The following is a 26,649-nucleotide window of genomic DNA, read 5'->3' on the forward strand; positions in this document are numbered from 1 at the left end:
GCTTGGATCACTCAAACGTCTTTGTTTTATCGCAAACTTACTGACAATATTGCATCAGTCAAAAACTGATCCAGATATTCTTTATTAAGGATACACAGCTGATCCTATAACGCCTGATTTCTAATTTTTCTTTTGCATTTTGGTTCAAATTTAGTATTAGAAGTAAGCCAAGTTGTAACGTTTCTGATGAGACTGTGGATTAGTGTATAGTGATAGAAATTTTCATTTCTTAGCCTTTAAGGTCGTTAAACTCGTCTTGATACGAGCTACAATACTGTTAGGTTAAAAATACAAAAAATGAAGGTGGATAATAAAAAAAAATGCCAACTTTTTTTTATTGCAATGCATAGCCAATCGAAAACTGACCAGCTTTTGTCTAAAATATTTTTTCGTCAGATTATCGCAAGCGCTTGAAAAATCGTGAAAAGTATAGTCGTCAAGCACTTGCGAGAGAAGCAAGAGCGTAGCCATCTGGCGGCGAGTTCTACTACTTTGTACGCTAATGGAGCTTCCCGTTTATTGAACAAATAACGAAATAAATAAATTTAATGCACTTTGATGTTAACGCATTTCTTCGAAAGATTAATTACAAATCGAAAGCGACCGTAAGATGGTACAAAGGAACCATATTAGACAAGCTCGTACGAAACAAAACCGAGAAATACGCTCCAGGCACGCGAGGAGCTGCCAAGAAACGTTTCCTTCGGAGGAAGCGCGTGTCAGTCGATTACGCTAATTCCAAGAAGGTTATATGTTATGCGCAACTCCGTCGTGCGAGGAACTTGCGCAGTAAATCCTTGGAATTTCACGATCCTATGAACTTGGAGGGGTTCGATTCGTCCCAATCTCGTGTCCCGAACTTTGAGCCGTAAAGGCACGAAATGCACTGAAATTAAAAGAGACATTTCCGTACGTCGGTACTCTCGCTCTATTTTATTGCAATTGCGTTAAATTTATGATAGGATTTCAGGCCAGATTTTCGATGCTTTGATTTTACTGTTACCCGTACAGTCGTAACTTCATAACCGCGCGGGGCTTCTTCACTCGCAAGGGAGCTCGAATAATTTTATCGCAGTTTCGATGGTTTTGCAATGAAATCCGCTGTCGCAAGTTCAGCCATTCCGGCCGTTTATTGCAGGAGGATTTCTGAAGGATTTTTTCTTGCATTGAGGGAGGATTCTCTAAAGTTTCCTTTTTAATTTTAATGTTCTTGCAGGCCCAAGAGGCATATTGGATACTGGATGGTCAGTCGAGGAGGTCATATTTGAGAATAGAAGAATCTTCGAGCGCTTGTGCGCTCTAGTGGCGTCATTCATCGTTACACGAGAATTCCTCCTTAAAACGATGCATTTATATTTGTTATTTATTGTGATAATTACTATCAGTCGACAGTTTCTAGAGTAAAAAATGTAACAAAAACGAAATCCAGAATAGAGATAGAGGAACGTAAGAGCACTTGCGAGAGAGACAAGAACGTAGCCCTCTAGTGGCGAATACAGGAGGCGTCGCCACAAACTTTCATCGTTAGACGAGAATTCCTCCTTAAAACGATGCATTTATATTTGTTATTTATTGTGATGGATAATTGTTATCAGTCGACAGTTTCTGTAGCAAAAAATGTAACAAAAACGAAATCCAGAATAGAGATAGAGGAACGTAAGAGCACTTGCGAGAGAGACAAGAACGTAGCCCTCTAGTGGCGAATACAGGAGGCGTCGCCACAAACTTTCATCGTTAGACGAGAATTCCTCCTTAAAACGATGCATTTATATTTGTTATTTATTGTGATGGATAATTGTTATCAGTCGACAGTTTCTGTAGCAAAAAATGTAACAAAAACGGAATCCAGAATAGAGATAGAGGAACGTAAGAGCACTTGCGAGAGAGACAAGAGCGTAGCCCTCTAGTGGCGAATACAGGAGGCGTCATTCATCGTTACACGAGAATTCCTCCTTAAAACGATGCATTTACATTTGTTATTTATTGTGATGGATAATTGTTATCAATCGACAGTTTCTAGAATAAAAAATGTAACAAAAAGGAAATCGAGAATAGAGATAGAGGAACGTAGTACTGTTAATTGCGTGAATTCGATTAAGGTTGCGTCGTAAAATCGTAGAAGCATTAACGACAACGCTAGGCTGTTCCATTAGCTCGTATCTCATTAACTGGTAGCCTCGTAAAGCGTTTAAAAATTCAGGATGCTCGTGTGTCGAGACATCGTCAACCTTAGCACTCGCGATGCTTTTCGGAAAGAAATAATTTGATGTTCGATACTGGAGTGCAACGAAACTCCGTAGCGTGGAGCGAGGTCTAACGAAGTATTTATAGCTGCCGTGTCGCAGCGGCGACTAGAGCGTTAATTAATATGTTAACGAAGAAGGTGCGACTCTTTGAGCTTGTAAAATCCGTATAAACAGTCGCGATTCCCGGCAGGCAGTTCGCCCTCTGATGAAAATCGTATCCCTCTGCGATCGATGGAAAGCGATGCAATTTTAAGTCGATTGCAGGAGGATCAAATTAGGTTTGAGCGGAGGTCGCGAAGAACCTTCGATGTATGATGGAATCTACCCGTCGACGGACTACTGAAAGCAAAATAACTTCCTTTTTAATATAATTACGATATGTGCTATCTTTTTGACCCAATTAATTTCTTTGAACCGATCAATATACTTTCAAAATAAACTGTATGGGTTACGTTATGTAATTAATTAGGTTGTGTAATTAGGATACCTGGTGTATACCTTTAAATATTTCAACAAAAATTATATTAAACTTTGTTTATTACAAAGAATGTATTTCTCAGAAATTTCAAGAACTTTCGTTGAAAATAGCTTTATTCATAATAAATAGCAAGTTATTTTTAGTGAAATTTGTTCTTGGAATTTCTACGAATACGTATGAATTTTTTGTGATGAAGTTCTATGAAATTTTTATTGAAATTGATCGCTGCACAAATAGTTTCTACACCCCACTGTATGTAGAACACTTTTCAAGTATTTACACGTATCAACAATATGAAAGCCTGACTACAAATGTACTTGCAGAATAATGGCGATCACTTTGAAACTGGAGCAGAAGCACGATCGTTACGGACTATAAATCAAGATGGATCTGTTCTTTGAATACGAGCAAGAAACAAAAGATTCTACGTGTCGCAAAAGGTAACGCTGACTATAAATCAACGCTTAATCATCGAACCGTATAATAATTTTCGATGAATATTTTAATTATTAATTGAATTCGAAGAAGCGCGAAGCTCAGAGAAAGGATCAAATTCAAAGCATCGTTTCTTATTAAACTCATCGTCGGTCGAGAGATCGTGCACGTGACTCCTTTTTTTTTTAAGATGACTTTCATTTTCCGCAACAGCGAATCCACCCTCTCGATCCTCCTCGACAAATAACCATGGCTGCCGGGTCATAGCAAAAGACGGCAAAGGGTAATTTTGCGCCAAGATTGTTTGCGCACCGCTAAAAGTGGCGTTCAGAGACAACGAAGACGTGCCCGTGAAAGACGGGCAGAATTAGTCGTTGGAAGTTTGCGACCTGTTAGCTTATCTAAGACACTTCTTGCGCTTTTAATGCCCGACGAGTCCTTTGTACCCTAATTTTACGCTTCTGAAAACAGCTAATGGGCATCTGACAAATTTCCATAAATCCAGTGGAAATCTCAACGCCGTGAAAGCTCCTGGAAAATTCGGAGGTCCCTGTGATTCGAAACGAGAATCTGTAAATGGGGATCCTTCGAACAAGAAGACTAACTAGGAAAAGACAAGGCCTTAACGATTTCCTTAAAACTACGGTTACATTATAGGGGCAGATGCTCAATAATTTTTGAAATATTAATCACTAGTTTCATTGTTATCTATTGTACAAATGTAATTTTAATATGTCAACTATCAATCACCATCGTGGTGTGATGATAAAGTGAGAAGTTTCCACCCAGTGGGCTCAAGTTCGATTCCCCGTGACTACGTAAGTTTTTCTCTTAATATAAATAAATTTAAATAATGAAATTCATAAAGAAAAATGGTAGTAATTAACTCTTAAATAAAATATGAATAATATTAATATAATAATAAAGTATATATAAAAATTTGGTATTGATAATCTGGTGAAAAATTGTCCATTCACAGTAGCTGAAAACAAAGGAATATTTACCTCACAAATGAAAAAAAAAATAGAATGCAATATAACAATAGCAGTATAATATAATAGAGAAATAATATGAACAAAAACAAATCGCTATAAGACAAGTAGTTCGATGAAGAACGATTACTAATCACACCATAGTGATAATTGACACTTGAAAGATTGAAATTATATTTGTATACAATAATGAAACTTTAATCATTAATATTTCAAAAATTATTAAGCCTCTATAATGTTATATTAAACAGGACATCACTATAATTTTTCTATGAATAGTCTAAACACTTCAGAATTAATTTAGATTTACTGTTGATCGCTGCAATCACAATGTGCTTCGTAATATATCGCAAGTAACCATATTAAGTACTTCTATCTCATTTCACGTATCCTTTTCAATACAGAGCGATGAATGCAACTCTGTTATCTATCCGTTCTCTCGACAAAACCATCCAATTCCAAATTGTGAGACTCGGAATAACGAGCAGGATGACGAGTGCCATTGAAAAACACGATCGTTGGTGAAAAAAGAAGCCCCGTGGTAACGGAAAGCACATTGAAATTCCCCAAGACGTAACAAAATCTCCATTAGGGCTTAAACTTTTTAGAATACCATTAGCTTTCATTACCTTCGTAGCTGAAACGTTTGACGATCGTTTTTATCGCCCAACGTCGGGTTCGGCGAGCTTATCTCCGGATGACAAAGGTTCCAACAATTATTGAATCCTTTGCGAGGCAAAACCCTTGGCGGATACGGAGTCTATGATTGGCTGGCGACAGGGGAAAAGTCGGGGCAGAAAGGGGGCGATGCAGAGCTGCTGGCTTGAGTATCGTCGCATGAAAAGTTGAAATATCATCGTCGGACGTTGTTTGTCTCGAGGACATGCGCCCTCGTTAGGCGGGCAAATATGCGACAAAAGACTTAGAGAAGAGCGAACAAGACGGATGGGCCTTAATAATGTAAAATATTATAATTGTATAGAAGGTCGTGGAAGGAAGGGTTCTCGAAGGTAAACAAACGATGTTTCACTCGATGGAACGCGTTTGAGGAAGATGGCGCCTTTTAAGGACTCCGTAATCCTCTTCTAACATGCTCGATATCGTTTTAGAGCTGGCGAAAGATTAATCAAACGACCTAACGCTTGGAAAGCTTCAGGCGTTCCATACAATTCGATTTAATTCCCAAATGTCTATGTTCCAGGTTCTTCCTACTCGCAACGATTCGATGGTAACTGCGATACCGATATGAAAGGATCTGGAAATAGAGCGGAGGAAGTTCCAAGATATATAATAGTTCATTCTCAAGTAAAATGTTGCATAGTTTAATCAAACTAGCAGCAGCAGAGGTTAATCAAACGACCTAACGCTTGGTAAGATATTTGGAAAGCTTCTGCAGTTCCATACGATTCGATTCAGGTTCCAAATGTCCATGCTTCCGGTTGAATCCTACCCGCGACAGCCCCGATTCGATGGTAACTGCGATACCGATATGAAAGGATCTGGAAATAGAGCGGAGGAAGTTCCAAGATATATAATAGTTCATTCTCAAGTAAAATGTTGCATGGTTTAATCAAACTAGCAGCAGCAGAGGTTAATCAAACGACCTAACACTTGGTCAGATATTTGGAAAGCTTCTGCAATTCCATACGATTCGATTCAGGTTCCAAATGTCTATGTTCCAGGTTCTTCCTACACGCAACGATTCGATGATAACTGCGATACCGATATGAAAGGATCTGGAAATAGAGCGGAGGAAGTTCCAAGATATATAATAGTTCATTCTCAAGTAAAATGTTGCATGGTTTAATCAAACTAGCAGCAGCAGAGGTTAATCAAACGACCTAACGCTTGGTCAGATATTTGGAGAGCTTCTGCAGTTCCATACGATTCGATTCAGGTTCCAAATGTCTATGTTCCAGGTTCTTCCTACTCGCAACAACCCCGATTCGATGGTAACTGCGATACCGATATGAAAGGATCTGGAAATAGAGCGGAGGAAGTTCCAAGATATATAATAGTTCATTCTCAAGTAAAATGTTGCATGGTTTAATCAAACTAGCAGCAGCAGAGGTTAATCAAACGACCTGAGGCTTGGTCAGATATTTGGAAAGCTTCTGCAGTTCCATACGATTCGATTCAGGTTCCAAATGTCTATGCTTCCGGTTCAATCCTACCCGCGACAGCCCCCGAGTCGTTCACATACGATATTCCAAGATCGCATCTCATGTTTTAGGATACAACATTCCGTAAGGGTTTCTACTTACTGTATCTCTACATTCATGCATGTACATTATGCATAGGACCACCCCTAGATCACATCAGCGTCCTATGCGGCACAGCAGACATTAAAAGGAGCTGGGCAGTCTTCATGAAAGATTCAGACTGAGCTCGAAATGCGCATACGCGAATCTTACCCGTGACCGCGGAACATGCAAAACAACCTAGTACCTCTGGCTGCCTCCGACTGCTAATTAACCGCTTAATTATATTTCGGCCAAGGGAATGTTCGCTGTGTGCCTTTGTGCAGTCTCGTTGGGGCTCGCGTTCGTTACTTTTCTATGACCCGTAATAGCTGGTTAACGTGGAAAAACTTGGCGCGATGGTTCATTGGGAAATGTTAAACGAGACACATTCTACCAAAAATTACCATTTACACGTATGGTCTTATTGGCTACCTATCGTTTATTCCCTAGTGCATTGAAAGAACTCATCCTACGCAATTATTTGTCATCGCTGTGGCTCAATTTTGTCAAGATGAGGAGTTCTCACGCTTGAGCAATGTAGAACAGTATCTGACACGTTGTTTGTTTATCGAATTACCAATAACCATATAAATTGTCCGGAAATTGTAGAACTAGTTGAATTTATTGCATCGTTTTGTGAGAAATACGCGTTTCTCGAGCGATCAATGCACGATCGATATCGTTGGGTTAGGTCCTGGCCTGCGTCTACTGCGCATGCGTGGACGAGTGAGTGGGAAAGACGCGAAGTAGTTACAACAAGATGGCTGACGGAAGCACGCGTGTTACTTGCTGTGAAATATATTTTTGGTTATTTGTTAGAAAGTGACTCGTGGTTTAACTACCGATTGCAAATCCCGATCCAGCTTCGCCTCAGTATGATTCTGGCACGTTTAAATGTCATTCTACATGCAACAAGTGCATTAGTCGGATTCTTGTACGAGCTAACCTGTTTGGCCAGCGTCTCAGCAACAAATCACGTGTATGCGTATTAAATTTTCAAATATACCTGCAATTTCTGCAGAATTATTTCTTTCAGATTTATTCAAGCTCTTAATAAACTCAAATAAGATCAAAGAAAAATACGCCAAGCATTAAGTCGAAACGTTACGTTGAATTTAAGAGTATAGCAATTATTAGTAATATCCTAGTTAGATTATTATTTCGTGTGTAACTATCGTGTCGAGTAGAACAAATTAAGAAACTCTAAGCGAGGTGCAACGATTTCGCTGCAATTTCATCGATTTAGTGTTCGTTTATTCCTCGTTAATAAATCTTCGCGATCGCGTGATGAAATGATCCTCAAACTCTGGGTTTGCAATGTTGGCCAATAATTGTTTCTATAAAGCGCGATTGTCGATACTGCTGTTATCAGCGTCATCACTATCATCTTCTTCGAAGGCATCGTGAGGCGTCGCCGTCGTGTCTGATGCACTAATGACTATTGTTGTGTATTGTGGGGAGAGATCATCCCCTAGCATGGATGTGACCCCACTAGCAACCCAACCTAAGCTGACCTAAATTATCTGGCCATACACAGGTCTACACGGTTGTTCGAAGATGGACGTATGTCCGTTAAGCTTCTCGTGTTCCCTGCTGGTCTGTTTCACTTGCCCGACAGGAAGTGGAGATCGGCTTTCGACGATCGATGAGCAAACTGAATGCAACGGCTGCTCGACTTTAATGAACACGAAAGTTTGCGAACGTTTTGCGACTATTCGTACAGTTCGCCGAGTATCGTCGTATTTATGTTATACGCTGTACGGAATAACTTTCGCCCGAAGTAAACGGTAAACGTGTCAGGAGTACAAATTCAAACTTTTTGTCGCAAATAAACAGTTCGAGGTTTTACAATTCGAAACAGATGTTGGAAATGTATAGAAATGAACCATGAATAGTCGTAGACCATCGAGGCTATAGTCTTATACAGGGTGTTCTACCACCACTGGGAAAAATTTTAATGGAGGATTCTAGGGGCCAAATTAAAACGAAAATCAAGAATACCAGTTATTGACAATTAAATTCAAAAATTTCAAATCGTTCTGGAAAAATTATTTTCGGTTACAAGGGTTAATTACAATCATTTTTGATGAATAGACATACTATCGAAATCCTATTCAGTTTCGAGAAAAAAATTCAGAAAGATGTGAAATTTTTCGACAAAATTAAAAAGTTTCAAATCGTTTTGGAAAAATTATTTTTAGCTAGGCGGGTCTATAACAATAATTTTTGGTCAACAGACATACCCTCGAAATCCTAACTATTTTCTAGTAAAAAATTTGAGAAGTGAAATTTTTCGATAAAATTAAAATATTTCAAATCGTTCTGAAAAAAATATTGTTAGCTGCGGGGGACAATTACAATCATTTTTGGTGAATAGACATACTATCGAAATCCTATTCAGTTTCGAGAAAAAAATTCAGAAAGATGTGAAATTTTTCGACAAAATTAAAAAGTTTCAAATCGTTCTGGAAAAATTATTTTTAGCTAGGCGGGTCTATAACAATAATTTTTGGTCAACAGACATACCCTCGAAATCCTAACCATTTTCTAGTAAAATATTCGAAAAGATGTGAAATTTTTCGCCTAAAAAAAAAATTTTCAAATCATTCTAAAAAAATTATTTTCGGTTGCGGGGGTCAATTGCAACCATTTTTGGTGAATAGACATACTATCGAAATCCTACTCAGTTTCGAGTAAAAAATTCGATTAGGTGAAATTTTTCGACAAAATTAAAAAATTTCAAACCGTTTTGGAAAAATTATTTTTAGCTAGGCGGGTCTATAACAATAATTTTTGGTCAACAGACATACCCTCGAAATCCTAACCATTTTCTAGTAAAAAATTCGAGATGTGAAATTTTTCGAAAAATTAAAAAATTTCAAATCGTTCTGAAAAAAATATTGTTAGCTGCGGGGGACAATTACAATCATTTTTGGTGAATAGACATACCCCCGAAATCCTACCCATTTTCGAGAAAAAAATTCATTAGGGGCAGAACTTTAAACATCAATAACTTTTTAACGAAACCTCCATCAAGAAATTGGTATTCTTGATTTTCGTGTTATTTTGGCCTCTAGAATCCCCCATTAAAATTTTTCCCAGGGGTGGTCGAGCAGTCGGTATAATTTTTTAAGAGTAATAAATTAAATAAAAATGTAACTAAATCTAAAAGGTAGAATGATTAAAACGACGAACGACGACGGGTAGAGGGGGACGATTACAATGAAGACAGTGACAGAGAAATGAAAAGAGACAGAGCAAAGTAGAAAGGACTAGAGTTTAAACTAACACAAAATTCGTAAATGTAGAGGAACTCGTACCTTTTGTCCGCTGTGCAGAGTATCTCTGTAAAGTAAAACAGAAAAGAGAAGAGTTAGAAAAAACGTACACATAAATACGATAGATATAAGGTGAAAAGCAGGTGGAAAGTGGATAAAGAAACAATGGTCGATTGGGAGAGACGATTATTGTTCGGTACAGTGACATCCAGGAACATAATATTGAGTACAAATGCGAGAGAAATAGTAACAGAGGGTAAACATATAAAGCGGATAACAGAGAGGTGAAAAGAGTAAACAGTATTTAGAGACGAAGTGATAAGATCGAATGTGGTGGATATAAATGTTATTCTGTTGCGTCTAGAGTCACGTTCCTCCAAAACGTTTTAAAAATGCCTGACGAAAGGTTCGTTTCGGTATAATAACTTTAAAGGAATGAAGAGGCAGTTTTCGTGCTAGATTTATTTTCATTTCCCCTATTCGTTTAACGCTCGATATATCTTTCTTTTTGCTTAGAATTTCACACAATATTTACTGAAAAATATTGAGTTTCTGACCCTGGAATAGTTTTGCAAAGAGGATGTCGAGATCTAACAATATAGAAACAGTCAAATCGGTGGCTAGAAGATCTTGTACTCTCCTCCTCGTTATAAGCTCGTGTAGATCCTATGAACATAATCTTCCATCTACAATGGCGACGGACAATTCTTAAATTACAATTCTCCCTTGTTGATAACATCGTATATTGTTGTGATCGTGATTTTTTTAATGGCATGCATACAGATATATTTAAAAGATGCAAAATTTTAAACAAGATATAAACAATTGTAGTATACTTACGAATAATATATTTTCGATATTGTTAGTCTTAACAAGATATAAAATATTTGCAAAAGCTTATTTATTAAACGAAATCCCTTTTACGTTTGTCACACATAATTACCTGCATTTTACGCGTGTATCGAATGCTTTAAACTCCTTTATTTTACTATAATTCTGTAAACAAAATAATTTTCGTCCTTCCGTATCGACGAGACTAAATTAATATCAGAAGAATATTTGTTATTGATTTAAACGTTGCTGCTGGAAAATTCATTTTGAAAAGTTCCTGCGTTGTATTTAGTTAATTGAATTAATTTATCTCATTACAGCTGCTAAAAAGGTATCATGTTTTGCACAAAATTAATGACAAATATCCATGGAATATTTCAAACAGAATTTATTAATATTGCCTCCTGATTATTTACGAAGCACGGTATTCATATATTTACATTTAATTATTGTTAATTATTGGAATTTAACTTCTCCATTGAACGGGAACATATTTTTATTCGGTTGAAACGCAAAATATGACGTATTGTAAAAAATATGAAATTAGAAAAAAATAAGAAATGATTCTATGGAAACTTTTTAATCATTTGCAATTGGGTAAAAAGTTATTAACGTTTAAGAATTTTTTTCTAGAAAATGGGTAAGATTTCGGGGGTAGGTCTATTCACCAAAAATTATTGTAATTGCCCCCCACAATTGAAAATAATTTTTTTAGACAGATTTAAAATTTTTTTGAGATTTGAGATTTGAAAAATTCGTTTTTCATTTTTAATAATTTTATTTGACGACCTACAGAAAAGTTGTCTAATACTTTTTTGTAGGTACCCATGAGATCTACTTCAGAAAAAAGTTTCATTGAAATATATTCACTATTGCAGGAATTATTAAAGGAATGTTACATTAACGTTCTATTGCTAATTCAAATGTTGGCGCCTTACCGTTGGCGGTAACTTTCCGCGGGAACCGTTAAGGATAAGGTTGGGTTAGTTGTTCGTCGACGATGCAAGAGTAGAGAGCGTCATTACAGTGAGAAAGTTATTGTAGTTAATAAATCAAGTGAAGCAGACGGAAGAAATGTGAAAAGTCTATTTTTCAAGTGTATAAATAGTGTGTGAAAATTTACGGATGCCAACAACGATGGACAATATATACCAACTACCAAAAGCTGCAAATCACTCTACCGACTAACCTGCAACTTGTTCTGCAAGGTAAGTACAAGTAATTCTTTTACTACGTGCGTACCAAACTTTAAATAAAAATATCTCGAAAACAGAGGCCCTTTGTGAAGAAACCTATCAGGATTTTTTTATACTAAGTATATAAATACTGTAACTTGCACCTGCTATCGTTTCAAAAGCAATTTCTACGACTGTGCTCGGCCACATCTGGGAAAAATTTTAATGGGAGATTCTAGAGGCCAAAATAAGACGAAAATCAAGAATATCAATTTGTTGATGAAGGCTTCGTTAAAAAGTTATTAACGTTTAAAGTTCCGCCCTTTCTGAATTTTTTTCTCGAAAATGCGCAGAATTTCGGGGGTATGTGTAATGACCAAAAAGGATTGTAATGGACCCCCGCAACCGAAAATAATTTTTTTAGAATGATTTGAAAATTTTTTTTTTAGGCGAAAAATTCACCTTTTCGAATTTTTTTCTCGAAAGTGTGTAGGATTTCGAGGGTATGTCTATTGACCCAAAATGATTATAATTGACGCCTGCAACTGAATATAATTTTTTTAAAACGATTTGAAATTTTTTAATTGTTCCAACTACTTGACACCTACTCGAATTTTTTTCTCGAAAATGGTTAGGATTTCGAGGGTATGTCTATTGACGAAAAATGCTTGTAATTGACCCCTGTAATTAAATATAATTTTTTTAGTATGATTTGAAATTGTTTAACTTAATTTTTTAATAACTTTTTAATGAAGTCTCAGTCAAGAGATTGATATTCTTGATTTCCGTCGTATTTTGGCCTCTAGAATCTCCCATTAAAATTTTTCCCACGGAATCGAATAAACTATCGATCGAAATTCGACCGTATTACGACGAAGAGACCCACGAGAGGACCCGCTTAATTTTCTTAACGAGATTACGCATCGCTGAGAACGAATTCTAATTAGTCAGCACACCGGCGCATTATCAACCCTTTGCGAACGGCTGCCTGTTGCCTTACGATAACGTGAACTGGGCTTCCCCTCGTGAAGCGGCCACAAGGCGCTTAGAGGAGTTCCGAATCAGAGTGACAGTAAACCGCGCGAACAGACGCATAGGCGTGCTGATGATGCAAACATTTCGACCGATCGTCGAACGGATCGCAAAAGCACCAGATTATATCCACAAGTTCATTGAAACGTCAACAACTGGAAAAGAATTAACATTCTTCCCATTGGAATTATTGGATATCCACATAACCTAACAACACATGTAAAAGTTCATTGAAACATCAACAACTGGGAAAGAATTAACATTCTTCCCATTGGAATTATTGGATATCCACATAACCTATCAACACATGTGGAAGTTCATTGAAACATCAACAACTGGAAGAGAATTAACATTCTTCCCATTGGAATTAGTGGATATCCACATAACCTAACAACACATGTGGAAATTTATTGAAACTTCAACAATTGGGAAAGAATTAACATTCTTCTTATTGGAATTATTGGATATCCACATAACCTATCAACACATGTGGAAGTTCATTGAAACATCAACAACTGGGAAAGAATTAACATTCTTCCCATTGGAATTATTGGATATCCACATAACCTATCAACACATGTGGAAGTTCATTGAAACATCAACAACTGGAAAAGAATTAACATTCTTCCCATTGGAATTAGTGGATATCCACATAACCTAACAACACATGTGGAAGTTCATTGAAATATCAACAACTGGGAAAAAATTAACATTCTTCCCATTGGAATTATTGGATATCCATATTGCTTTCGTTTCATAACCTAACAACACATGTGGAAGTTCATTGAAACATCAACAACTGGAAAAGAATTAACATTCTTCCCATTGGAATTATTGGATATCCACATAACCTAACAACACATGTAAAAGTTCTTTGAAACATCAACAACTGGAAGAGAATTAACATTCTTCGAATTGGAATTATTGGGTATCCATATTGCTTTCGTTTCATAACCTAACAACACATGTAGAAGTTCATTAAAACATCAACAACTGGAAAAGAATTAACATTCTTCGAATTGGAATTATTGGGTATCCATATTGCTTTCGTTTCATAACCTAACAACACATGTGGAAGTTCATTAAAACGTCAACAACTGGAAAAGAATTAACATATAACCTAACAACACATGTGTAAGTTAATTGAAACGTCAACCAGAAAAGAATTCATGCGAGAACCTGTATTCGTAACATTCTTCCAATAGGAATAAACGGACGCCATCGTTACGATCAGTTATAAATTTTAGGAGCATCTTGTGTGTGCTTAGAACGCTCGAATAGACTGCACATAGCTACGCACGGACGAGATTATACAAGTAGGACTGGACTTCGATCAGGCTTAAGGCAGAGCAGGATAATGCAGCAGCTACAGGTAAATGTAATTAGGGATTGATCGAATGGTAAGCGCGGGACTGTCTAATTGCCCGAGTCGATAGCTCCCTTTCCCTTCTGATCGCCGGATACTGGGTCAACATAAAAGCCCCTGACTCTGTGACTATGAACACTCGTGATTTCTAACCAATGATGCGACGACGTGGCGGCTACCATCTTTGGGAATAAACCACATGCGCCGTCTGAACAGTTACTGGAAGTACTACGTTTCTAGATTCACGCGTAGATACGTGTAATACCAGTTCCGTTCGCTTGAGTAGCGAACGATATTTTAAATGTACAGAGTGTTCAGTTGCTTTTGATTCTACAAATCAAAATGAACGAAGATATTCTGGTAGAGGCTTCGTCTTGAAGTTAGTAACGATTAGAGGTCCGCCTAAGTCATGGCAATTTGCAAACGGGTGCGTGCATGAGATAGATCGCTCCATGGTGCGTCCAGTGGCGTCGAACGATAAATTTACCACGTACGAAACGTACTTACCGACGTATTCGACAGCATTACCACAGATAGAGATAGCATAGACATCTTATGGAAGTTCAACTGAAATACCGACCTGGTAAAAAAGTAATGGTTTTCGAGCGACCTGCTTGCTTAAAATTACACCAGGATTCTGGGGAAATTGTTAATAACAGCAACTCAAAGCGGTGCAATGTTTTAGATTGTTTGTTTTTCATGTTTTTCAGGCGAAACGAAAATCATGAAAGATTGTATTCTTTGTTTGGTATGGCGCGGAAGATGCCATACGAGCTGTATGAAAAATGCGTCCCCCCCCGAAGAAGATAACGTAGAGGCTCGTGTCACGAATCAGACACTGACGCAAATTGACTTTTGATGGAAATGAATGATTCACTCTCCACTACGGATATGTCTTCGTCAGGTTGTTGCTTACATCGGAATACAAGAGAATCATTTTAAAACGAAATCTTTTTTAACATCCACGTCCGAGTCTTCGTCTACGGAAATATCACGTCAGTGCCAAAACCAGCAAGAACAAAAGGCAGATCGATAACGGGAAGAACGTCCGGTGGATTGAAACGTACGTCAAACAAATGTGGGAGGCACACGGGATTTTCTTCGCTCGTGAATATTTCTGTTTTCGCTGGGAAACCGCCGGCCGTAAGCCAAGAACGAAGCTTGTTTCCCGTTTTGCTTTCTTTTAATTGAATCGGTTGCGTTTGCTCGTTGCAGCAACGATTGGTGTTTCGGTAAACGATGCGGCTGACACGGGTTGATTGGAACGAACATATTTTCTGTTCCTTTTTTTGCGGCCTGACCGCACAATATAACGCACCTTCGAAACGATTTCAATTTCGAGCGAGCGAAGCCCGCAGCAGCGCTAAACCACGCAGAATTGTTCATTACTGCGAACAAATTCTGCTATTATTAAATAAGCACCTCCGTGCCTTTTATTGCACTATTAAGCTGGCAGGATTTTTTTTTTTTTTTAATTTCCACACCGTAGCTGTGGAAGGAATGAGGTCAATTACGCGTAATCCAATGTTGTTATTTTGGGTGATATTTAATATACAGGGTGTTCAGCCACACCTGGGAAAAATTTTAATGGGGGATTCTGGGGGCCAAAATAAGACGAAAATCGAGAATATTAATTTGTTGATGGAGGCTTCGTTAAAAAGTTATTAACGATTAAATTCAAAAATTTCAAATCGTTCTGGAAAAATTATTTTCGGTTGCAGGAGTCAATTGCAATCATTTTTGGTCATTACACATACTCCCGAAATCCTACGCATTTTCGAGAAAAAAATTCGATTAGGTGAAATTTTTCGGCGAAAATGAAAAGTTTCAAATCATTTTGGAAAAATTATTTTTGATTGCAGGAGTCAATTGCAATCATTTTTGGTGGTTAGACATATCTCCGAATATCTACGCGTTTTCGAGAAAAAAATTCGATTAGGTGAAATTTTTCTGCGAAAATGAAAAGTTTCAAATCGTTTTGGAAAAATTATTTTTGATTGCAGGAGTCAATTGCAATCATTTTTGGTGGTTAGACATATCCCCGAATTCCTATTCGTTTTCGAGAAAAAAATTCGAGAAGGTATGAAATTTTTCGACAAAATTAAAAAATTTCAAATCGTTGTAGAAAAATTATGTTTAGTTACAAGGGTCAATTACAATAATTTTTGGTGAATAGACCTACCCCCGAAATCCTTCCCATTTTCTAGAAAAAAATTCTTAATTTTTCGTCTTATTTTGGCCCCCAGAATCTCTCACTAAAATTTTCCCCAGGGGTGGTCGAACACCCTGTATATAAAACAGTTTATTGTCATTAAACACTATCAGTTAATATTCTTCAGTTCGAATTTCACTTGAATGTTATATGAGAATTTCTCAATTTGTTCAAGTCTTCGTTTTTCTGGGATTAAGATCGATAAGTTTTCGAAATGAACTGTGCCACCTAATACCGTATAATTCCCTATTTACCCGCTCGTTCGGTCGCTTTCATCCCTGGGCCAGCTGTAACAATTTTTAATAATGAAAATCCTGCCTGGACGCTCCTGCCTCTGGCAAGACAGAAATAAAAAGGGATTGCCCGCAGTCATAATATACGCCCTCGTCGTAACTTTTTAATGAGCGAAAATGTAGCACATATACGTCGAGAATTTAGGAAGGGGGACGAACAAAAACATATCGTCCAGGCCTGACTGAAAGAAAGTTAATATTGAACTTCTGTCCATTGCTTTGACGCTGGCTAGAGTCGTGTTGCCAAAGCTTTTCGAGGCATTTTAATATAATAGAGGACCAGTGGTTCTTTTAACATTTTTAACAATTTTTTGGGGGTCTGTGCACCTAGAAACTTTCGATACTTTAACATTACGGATATTTATTAGTAGACTGCAGGGAATCTTTATGCAAATTCATATTTTTATTATAATATAGAATTGATGAAATTGGGAGCTTTGTAGAGGATCGTCTCAACTCCTAAATATGATAGTTTTTTGAGAATTCAAATTTCCCGTGTGGGAACGAGAAAGAGAGATGAGGGTCAGTGAATCGCTTGCGAGAAAGGCAAGAGCGTAGCCCTCTGGCGGCGAGCACGTGAGGTGACGCCATACCCATAAATGCATAAACATCCCCAGTCTATTAGACTAAAATAAATGTAAATAACTCTACTTAACAACTCTTTAGCTTTTTAAAAAATAGAAACATTTCAAAATCTTACAATTTATAGAACCTTGCCTATTATTAATTACAAAACCACGCAATAGAATTCAACTGCCATCAGAGTCACTTTCTCCATTAACCACTGTGGGTGGCGATTCAGACTAGGGACAGGCGTGTTATCAGTGTTGGTGTTCGTGCACTGCCTCATTTGCGACGACGGAAAAGTTTCTTGTCCAACTCATTAACGACGGTAATGTCCGAGATACTCTTCGCGTCTGTTGTCTCAAACGAACACGTGACACGCGGATAAAGTAATTCGTTTCGAACTCGAAAATTAACGGGTTTGTATAGGAACTCATTTGCACACTCGCGATGCATCTTTTTTCTATTGTTAATCGTCCCTGCGGATGCTCCTAATAACGTTAATTTCTTCTTTGAACACAACCGTCCGAAGGAGCACAGTGTCCATTAATTATATAAATTAACAAAGAATAAGATCTCATTGAATTGTTACTGCAAAAGTCAATCACCGTGATCCACGAAACATTTATTTGCTGGTAAAGGAACTTGTTTTACTTCTGGCTAAATTGAAATATTGAAACTTTAAACAATCGAGTGAAATGGAACGGGCAGAAATATTAAATAACATTTTGAGTATTTTCGTTTCTCCGACACGCGGATACGCGCGGCTGCGATTCGTCGGAAACATTTTGTGATCGAAACATTTTAACCGGAAAAACCATTACTCTATGCAATAATAAACGAGATCACGTTGCTTCGAATTTTACATCATACCATACTAGTTGCATGTAATTTTCAGTATACATATACGGTTCACATGATGCGTACAAAAATATAAAAAAATAAATAAAACATTGAATATTGAGCTTTCTTTACTTTTATGTCCCATTGTTAAACATTTTAACGAGCAACTCCCTTTTTTGCAAATTTATACAGCTAAAATACAAAATGTTATAATATAAAAATATAATAACAGACATGTAAATAGAAAAGTATCGATTATACCTTTGCTACTTGTAAAACTTGGATGTTTTATAATGTTATGGAGGGTGTATGACTGCAAATAGTAGAAATTGTATAAAAAGAGAATCTGAAAACTACACTAACTATACTAAAATAAAAATTAATCACTAGAGGCCAAAATAAGACGAAAATCAAGAATACCAATTTGTTGATGGAGGCTTCGTTAAAAAGTTATTGACGTTTAAAGTTCTGCCCTTAATGAATTTTTTTCTCGAAAATGCGTAGGATTTCGGGTGTGTGTATGTTGACCAAAAATAATTGTAATTGGCCCTCGCAATCGAAAATAATTTTTCCAAAATGATTTGAAGCTTTTCATTTTCGCCGAAAAATTTCACCTAATCGAATTTTTTTCTCGAAAACGCATAGGAATTCGGGGGTATGTCTAACCACCAAAAATGATTGCAATTGACTCCTGCAATAGAAAATAATTTTTCCAAAACGATTTGAAACTTTTCATTTTCGCCGAAAAATTTCACCTAATCGAATTTTTTTCTCGAAAACGCATAGGAATTCGGGGGTATGCCTAATCACCAAAAATGATTGCAATTGACTCCTGCAATCGAAAATAATTTTTCCAAAATGATTTGAAGCTTTTCAATTTCGACGAAAAATTTCACCTTATCGAATTTTTTTCTCGAAATCGCATAGGAATTCGGGGGTATGTCTAATCACCAAAAATGATTGCAATTGACTCCTGCAATCGAAAATAATTTTTCCAAAATGATTTGAAGCTTTCCAATTTCGACGAAAAATTTCACCTAATCGAATTTTTTTCTCGAAAACGCGTAGGAATTCGGGGATATGTCTTACCACCAAAAATAATTGCAATTGACTCCTGCAGCCAAAAATAATTTTTCCAAAACGATTTGAAACTTTTCATTTTTGACGAAAAATTTCACCTAATCGAATTTTTTTCTCGAAAACGCATAGGAATTCGGGGGTATGTCTAACCACCAAAAATGATTGCAATTGACTCCTGCAATCGAAAATAATTTTTCCAAAATGATTTGAAGCTTTTCAATTTCGACGAAAAATTTCACCTAATCGAATTTTTTTCTCGAAAACGCATAGAAATTCGGGGGTATGTCTAACCACCAAAAATGATTGCAATTGACTCCTGCAATCGAAAATAATTTTTCCAAAATGATTTGAAGCTTTTCAATTTCGACGAAAAATTTCACCTAATCGAATTTTTTTCTCGAAAATGCGTAGGAATTCGGGGATATGTCTAACCACCAACAATGATTGCAATTGACTCCTGCAATCGAAAATAATTTTTCCAAAATGATTTGAAGCTTTCCAATTTCGACGAAAAATTTCACCTAATCGAATTTTTTTCTCGAAAACGCATAGGAATTCGGGGATATGTCTAACCACCATAAATGATTGCAATTGACTCCTGCAATCGAAAATAATTTTTCCAAAATGATTTGAAGCTTTTCAATTTCGCCGAAAAATTTCACCTAATCGAATTTTTTTCTCGAAAACGCGTAGGAGTTCGGGGGTACGTCTATTCACCAAAAATAATCGTAATTGACCCCCGCAACCGAATTAATTTTTCCAGAACGATTTGAAATTTTTTAAATTAATCGTTAATAACTTTTTAACGAAGCCTCCATCAACGAATTGGTATTTATGATTTTCATCATATTTTGACCTCTAGAATCCCTCATTAAAATTTTTCCCAGGGGTGGCTGAACACCCTGTATACTGTGGTCATAAATCTGGTATATGTACACCATCGATAGTTAGTATTCTGGTGCAAAAAAAATAATCTGAACGAACTTACCAAACCTAACCCAGAGATTCGCAATTTTCCATGCGGCTTCAATTTGCTTGCGATTACTAATTGACCTAATTTCCAGCACGCGTCCAGCACATTTGTCCCTTCACGCTCGAATCAATCGGACCGATCAATGATGGTTATTTGATGATTTTGACTGATCAAATCATAAACTACGGTATCGACCGCAGGCGGTTTTGTTTGTGCGTCGGATTTCCATACAGAGACGGCCGAATTGGATGGTCATAGATGGGGAAACGTTCTATCAGGAGACAATCTGAGTCCTAATGGTTTCGTAAACATTTGCGTGCAAAGATCAAACTGCATACCACACTGGCGCGCCGCAGTGTCATCGAATTCGTATGCTAATGACATACGTAAAGCGAGATGCATTCTGTTTAATCGCTCAATGGAATCTTCCGTGTCTTTAAACTGTGTCAAAAGCAATGTTATCGAAACTCTACAGAGAGCCAAACATGGTTTTGGAAATAGATACTAAGCCTAAGGAATCAATAGGAAAAGGGGAATGCCACAAAGGAATAAAAAATAAACATTTCCACTGGTCTCAACGCACATTGTTTCATCAGAATACGAACGGTTACAGATTGTTACACTTGTTTACATCAGGGTAGCTCTTCCTATACAAAAGATTAATAATTTCTAACTTGTTACTTCAGATCCAGTCAAAGAGTCAGAAGAGGTCCAAGTCAGGTCCAGTCAAGTCCAGAAGCAGTTCTTCGTGTGGAGTCAGCAGAACATCCATCAGAGGGACATGGAAAGAATATAAGAAGATTATAAAAGATTCGAATCTGCAACAATCCGAACAGAATAAGGTTAGCAATAATTATTATTATAATTCTAGGTTTAGGAAGATTTTTGTTAGCAAAATTGCAACAAATATAATTACTACCCAGTGAAGGGTTACGTATTTCAGGAATGTTCTGTTAAATCGTGGCGGTCATTTTGCTGTCAGATGCTCCAAGAAAATCAAGCGCTCCTTCTTTCCTCGTAGGGACAATAAATTGTCCGCGATGGCTGTTGACCGCCCCACCCCCACTGGTCCTAATTAACCCCCGCATAATGGAGCGTGAAAGGTGCATGTAGGTTAGGGAGGAGGGCAGCTGCGGAGACGACCAGCTTTGATAGTTAATCGCGTTTAACCAAGCGTCGAGCAGCCAGGTTGATTTTAATTCTGTTTGTCCTGCGTAAGAGGGAATTTCCGGGGCCAGAGTTTCCCCGCAGGAATCGCGCAAAGGATTACAGGATTACAACATTACCACATGAATACTCGTACACATCCACTCTCGTTTCGACCATCTTTTTCCTTTCATCCCTTTTTCTCCGCGCTTAACGCGGGGCTAGCCTTTCTTTTGACGTTTCGTTTCCACTGATCTGCGCCTAATCGTCCTCTATTCTGTACTCGGGCATTTCTCCAACAAGAATCATTTGCATTTCAAGACCGACAGTCAAACGATACCGTTCTGTATTCGCGTAGGTTTTTCTGAGGACTATTTGTCGATGTAATGGCCAGTTTAAGAGGCTACTTTCTACAACAGAAGTTAATATATGAACTGGGACAACCTCCTGTTCCTCGACCTTAAAACTTGGCTCACTTGTAGATCCAGACACTCGATAATTTTTGAAATATTAATGATTAAAGTTTCATTATTATCCAATTACCACCATGGGGCGTGATTATCAATACCAAATTTTTATGTTTTAGCATTTTCATCATTTAAATTCATTTATATTACGAGAAAAAACTTGCGTAATTATCGGGAATCGAACTCGGGCCTACTGGGTAGGAGTTCCTTACTTTACAATCGCGCCATAATGATGTGGTAATAATGAAACCTTTAATCATTAATATTTCGAAAATTATCGAGCACCTACGCTTGTATTGTTATATATTCTTTAACCAGATAACTAAATTTACATTTTTGCCATCGGTATTTGCCCATATGATATTTTTTATTTATTTTAGCGTGATTTGATTTGCTCCCCGGAGTCTTAACATGCATTTATGCATCATCCTCCGCATTTACGATAAAATTAGTCAAACACACACGGTTGAAACGTCGTTTCAAAAATATCAATGTTTTGTTCATTCTTGCGAATCGTTTCGATAAATGCGATTCTATGCATCAATTAACATTAATTCTGATCCTTTCAGCTCCCTTTTTATGCCTCGACGATCCCGCGTTTTATTTATGCCGATAATAATATATTTTAATATATACCGTATTTATCCCGCGGTTATTTTTTTTTTTTTTACGTATATCGATGTTTCGTTTGATTTCGCCGTACCGAATCCGTTAATTTTCGAAATATACCGTCGAATCGAGAAAACAATTTGCAGTGCCATCCGTTACGCGGCGTCGCGTCGGTTTTTCGCATAATTCTAGACCTTCTTTACGGTGCCAGGTCACGACAACTTCATTGCTCGTCGCCCGGAATGTTATTTTTCGCTGCTTTGTCACGTAAATCAGGCCGACAAATTCATGAGACTGCATCAGCGACGTTTCTGTTCCCTTACGACTTTTATCAGTATCACGTTCCGTGTACGTCTGCATTGTGCCCGGAACAATGTGCAGGCCGCCGATTATGTACCGCTTTCTGAGTCCAATATAGTCATACGCTTTTGCATATTTCATGCTGAATGGTTGCTCGCGCCGTGCCATTAAAACTTTCCGACAGTTGGCTTCTGGATGCAGTTTTCTAACTATTCTTTCGAAACCAGTGCCCCGTTGGCGATTTTAATCGTCCATTAATACGGGTAAATAAAACTGCTCGAGTCATAATATTTTGGACACTTGACCCCTGTCTCATAGAACTTAAAAATTACTATTAGATTGGCCAAGAAGTTTGTACGGTTCTCAACGTGTAAATACAGGGTGTTAGGCTAACCATGGGAAAAATTTTAATGGGGGATTCTAGAGGCCAAAATAAGACGAAAATCGAGAATACCAATTTGTTGATGGAAGCTTCGTTAAAAAGTTATAAACAATTATATTCAAAAATTTCAAATCGTTCTGGAAAAATTATTTTCGGTTGCAGGAGTCAATTGCAATCACTTTTGGTGGTTAGACATATCCCCGAAATCCTACGCATTTTCGAGAAAAAAATTCGATTAGGTGAAATTTTTCGTCGAAATTGAAAAATTTCAAATCGTTCTGAAAAAAATATTTTCGGTTGCAGGAGTCAATTGCAATCATTTTTGGTGGTTAGACATATCCCCGAATTCCTACGCGTTTTCGAGAAAAAAATTCGATTAGGTGCAATTTTTCGTCGAAATTGAAAAATTTCAAATCGTTCTGGAAAAATTATTTTCGGTTGCAGGAGTCAATTGCAATTATTTTTGGTGGTTAGACATATCCCCGAATTCCTACGCGTTTTCGAGAAAAAAATTCAATTAGGTGAAATTTTTCGGCGAAATCGAAAAGTTTCAAATCATTTTGAAAAAATTATTTTCGGTTGCAGGAGTCAATTGCAATCACTTTTGGTGGTTAGACATATCCCCGAAATCCTACGCATTTTCGAGAAAAAAATTCGATTAGGTGAAATTTTTCGTCGAAATTGAAAAATTTCAAATCGTTCTGAAAAAAATATTTTCGGTTGCAGGAGTCAATTGCAATCATTTTTGGTGGTTAGACATATCCCCGAATTCCTACGCGTTTTCGAGAAAAAAATTCGATTAGGTGCAATTTTTCGTCGAAATTGAAAAATTTCAAATCGTTCTGGAAAAATTATTTTCGGTTGCAGGAGTCAATTGCAATTATTTTTGGTGGTTAGACATATCCCCGAATTCCTACGCGTTTTCGAGAAAAAAATTCAATTAGGTGAAATTTTTCGGCGAAATCGAAAAGTTTCAAATCATTTTGAAAAAATTATTTTCGGTTGCAGGAGTCAATTGCAATCATTTTTGGTGGTTAGACATATCCCCGAATTCCTACGCGTTTTCGAGAAAAAAATTCGATTAGATGAAATTTTTCGTCGAAATTGAAAAATTTCAAATCGTTCTGAAAAAAATATTTTCGGTTGCAGGAGTCAATTGCAATCATTTTTGGTGGTTAGACATACCCCCGAATTCCTATGCGTTTTCGAGAAAAAAATTCGATTAGGTGAAATTTTTCGTCGAAATTGAAAAATTTCAAATCGTTCTGAAAAAAATATTTTCGGTTGCAGGAGTCAATTGCAATCACTTTTGGTCATTACACATACCCCCGAAATCCTACGCATTTTCGAGAAAAAAATTCGATTAGGTGAAATTTTTCGACGAAATTAAAATATTTCGAATCGTTCTGAAAAAAAATAGTTAGCTACAGGGGTCAATTACAATCATTTTTGGTGAATAAACATAACCTCGAATTCCTACGCGTTTTCGAGAAAAAAATTCGATTAAGTGAAATTTTTTGACGAAATTAAAATATTTCGAATCGTTCTGAAAAAAATATAGTTAGCTACAGGGGTCAATTACAATCATTTTTGGTGAATATACACACCCCCGAAATCCTACGCATTTTCGAGAAAAAAATTCATTAAGGGCAGAACTTTAAACGTCAACAACTTTTTAACGAAGCCTTCATCAACAAATTGATATTCTTGATTTTCGTCTTATTTTAGCCTCTAGAACCCCCTATTTAAATTTTTCCCAGGGGTAGCCGAACACCCTGTATAACGAAAAGTAATTCTTTTATAATATGAAATATCTTCATTCGATAATTTTAATCGTCGATTAATACGAAGAAATAAAACCACTCGAGTCATAATATTTCAGGCACTTGGCCCTGTTTGATATAACTTAAAAATTACTATTATATAAAATATACAGTAATGTTAATAACATCATATTAATATTGGGGACGAGTATTTTTAGTTTACAAAATTAGCTGCTTATATTTCCCGCCAATTCTCGTTGGACCAGATACAGTAATCTGTATTTCCAAGTAAAAGAAATCAGTTCGTAATTTAGTTAAACATTAGTAAAAAGGAATGATAAGAAATCTTAAAATAATTTTTGCCTTCGAACGCCTCATTGTATTCCAAGTTAAATTCAATTCGTATCGACAGCCTAGGGAGTTTATCGGCAATGTTATTGTTAGTAGCTATTCCGAATAGATCACCAGCGTATAAATCCACTAGGGGTGGAAAAAAAACTAAAGAAGAAAAGAGCCGTTTCAAATTCCAGTTAAGCCAACGTTCATATACCACAGACTCTTGAAAATACTGGTTCAAACGCCACCACAAATCGGATTCGCGAACCATCGGAATTCGGATTAAAGAAAGAATAACGAATAATAATCGCCGTGGCGATTGGAAGTTGCTGGACCATTTGTTAGAAAAAACTAGGCGGCGTTGTTTAAGCCTGGATAAATCGTAACTCTCGGGCTCGAAAAAAAATTTCGCTCCGCTCCGTGAAAATCTCGTTTAGGACTTTTGTTGCGTCAACCATAAAGTTTCATATTTCCTTCCTAACCCCGTTGCGTATAATTCTTAAAACGTGGACAACCGCCCCCCTGCGAACTTTTGATTCGCATTAAAACGAGACTGTTGGTTTCAGACTGTATTCTTTTTGCTTTCTCGACGTTCAACGTTTCCTGGTACGAAGGAGATTCTTCTAACACTTTCACCCAAATATGGCTGACAGGGATTTACTAGACGGGATGTTACTAGAAAAATTAATTCTCAAGTTGAGACGTTGAGAAAAATAAAGGATAGAATTTGTAAGTTTTAATAAGCTTAGAAAAATAACAAATTTTATTTTTGCAGAATATTATACAGTTTTGATCTGATTCTTTTAACACTTTCACCTATACAATATGGCTGACAGGATGTTACTAGAAAAATTAATTCTCAAGTTGAGACGTTGAGAAAAATGAAGGATAGAATTTGTAAGTTTTAATAAGCTTAGAAAAATAAGTAACATATTTTAGTTTATGTAACTTACGATGGTCTAAAATCAAAATTTTACTTTTGCAGAATACTAGCAGTGAGCATGTTAAATCGACGAAACTTATCAAAATAATTAAATTTTTGTTTAATTACGACATAACTAAATTTACAATCAATTCCACTGAGAAATTTTTAATAAATACGTTGACTAAGGCAATGAGACGAACAGTACATAGGTTGAGATATCAAATAATGGCGGATCGATGAGAAAATATTAGAAATTCTGAATGCAGAATGAATTTAATAAGCTTCTCGACTGTGAGATTTATTAGGATACGCTTTGTATTTACTTGGACGTTATTGCAGAATTAAAAGGGACAACGTAGCCTATCCAGCGTATTAAAAAAAATCCAGATAAAATCGTGAGAATGCCTGGTTGTGCTCGGGGAAACGAGTAGAGACGAAATTAGCATTTTAATCGTTTATACGGCGAGTGACGTGGCGGGTAGTTCGACGGTCTAGTGGCTGCTTCGTTTATTAGCCGTTTTCTAAGCGTGCACTAACCGTGAGTGTCTTCGACACGCGTTGACAAAGTCGATATTAACCGGCCCCCGTCGTCTCGAGTAATAGCAGAGACGCACTAACGAAACTGTTCTCGTTTGCATACTCATTCGTTCCCTCCTTATTTTTAATTCAGCCGCTCCAGG

The 26,649-nt window shown here is 36.9% G+C and overlaps 1 protein-coding gene and 1 long non-coding RNA gene across 4 annotated transcripts in view; one reads left to right on the forward strand and one right to left on the reverse strand.

The window, feature by feature from the left end:
* Positions 1-26,649, reverse strand: part of Heph (polypyrimidine tract-binding protein 1 heph) — a 710,257-nt gene that overhangs the window by 677,887 nt on the left and 5,721 nt on the right. The window contains exon 2 of one of the 2 annotated variants that reach the window (XM_076780652.1): positions 9,715-9,739. The exons of the other annotated variant lie outside the window; for it this stretch is intronic. The gene's annotated coding sequence lies outside the window, so the exon portion shown is untranslated. The remainder of the gene's footprint in view (positions 1-9,714; positions 9,740-26,649) is intronic. 2 annotated transcript variants of the gene reach the window in all.
* LOC143349417 (uncharacterized) lies at positions 11,661-26,553 on the forward strand. Of its 2 annotated transcripts, XR_013080908.1 has the most exons (5): positions 11,661-11,711; positions 20,133-20,647; positions 20,728-20,883; positions 25,611-25,941; positions 26,030-26,553. It is a non-coding gene; the product is annotated as an uncharacterized LOC143349417 (long non-coding RNA). The 2 variants fall into 2 exon arrangements; XR_013080909.1 differs by lacking the exons at positions 11,661-11,711; positions 25,611-25,941; positions 26,030-26,553 and adding an exon at positions 20,985-21,208 and having other exon boundaries at positions 20,012-20,647.

The sequence above is a fragment of the Colletes latitarsis genome, chromosome 13, assembly GCF_051014445.1.
Source record: "Colletes latitarsis isolate SP2378_abdomen chromosome 13, iyColLati1, whole genome shotgun sequence".
NCBI lineage: Eukaryota > Metazoa > Arthropoda > Insecta > Hymenoptera > Colletidae > Colletes > Colletes latitarsis.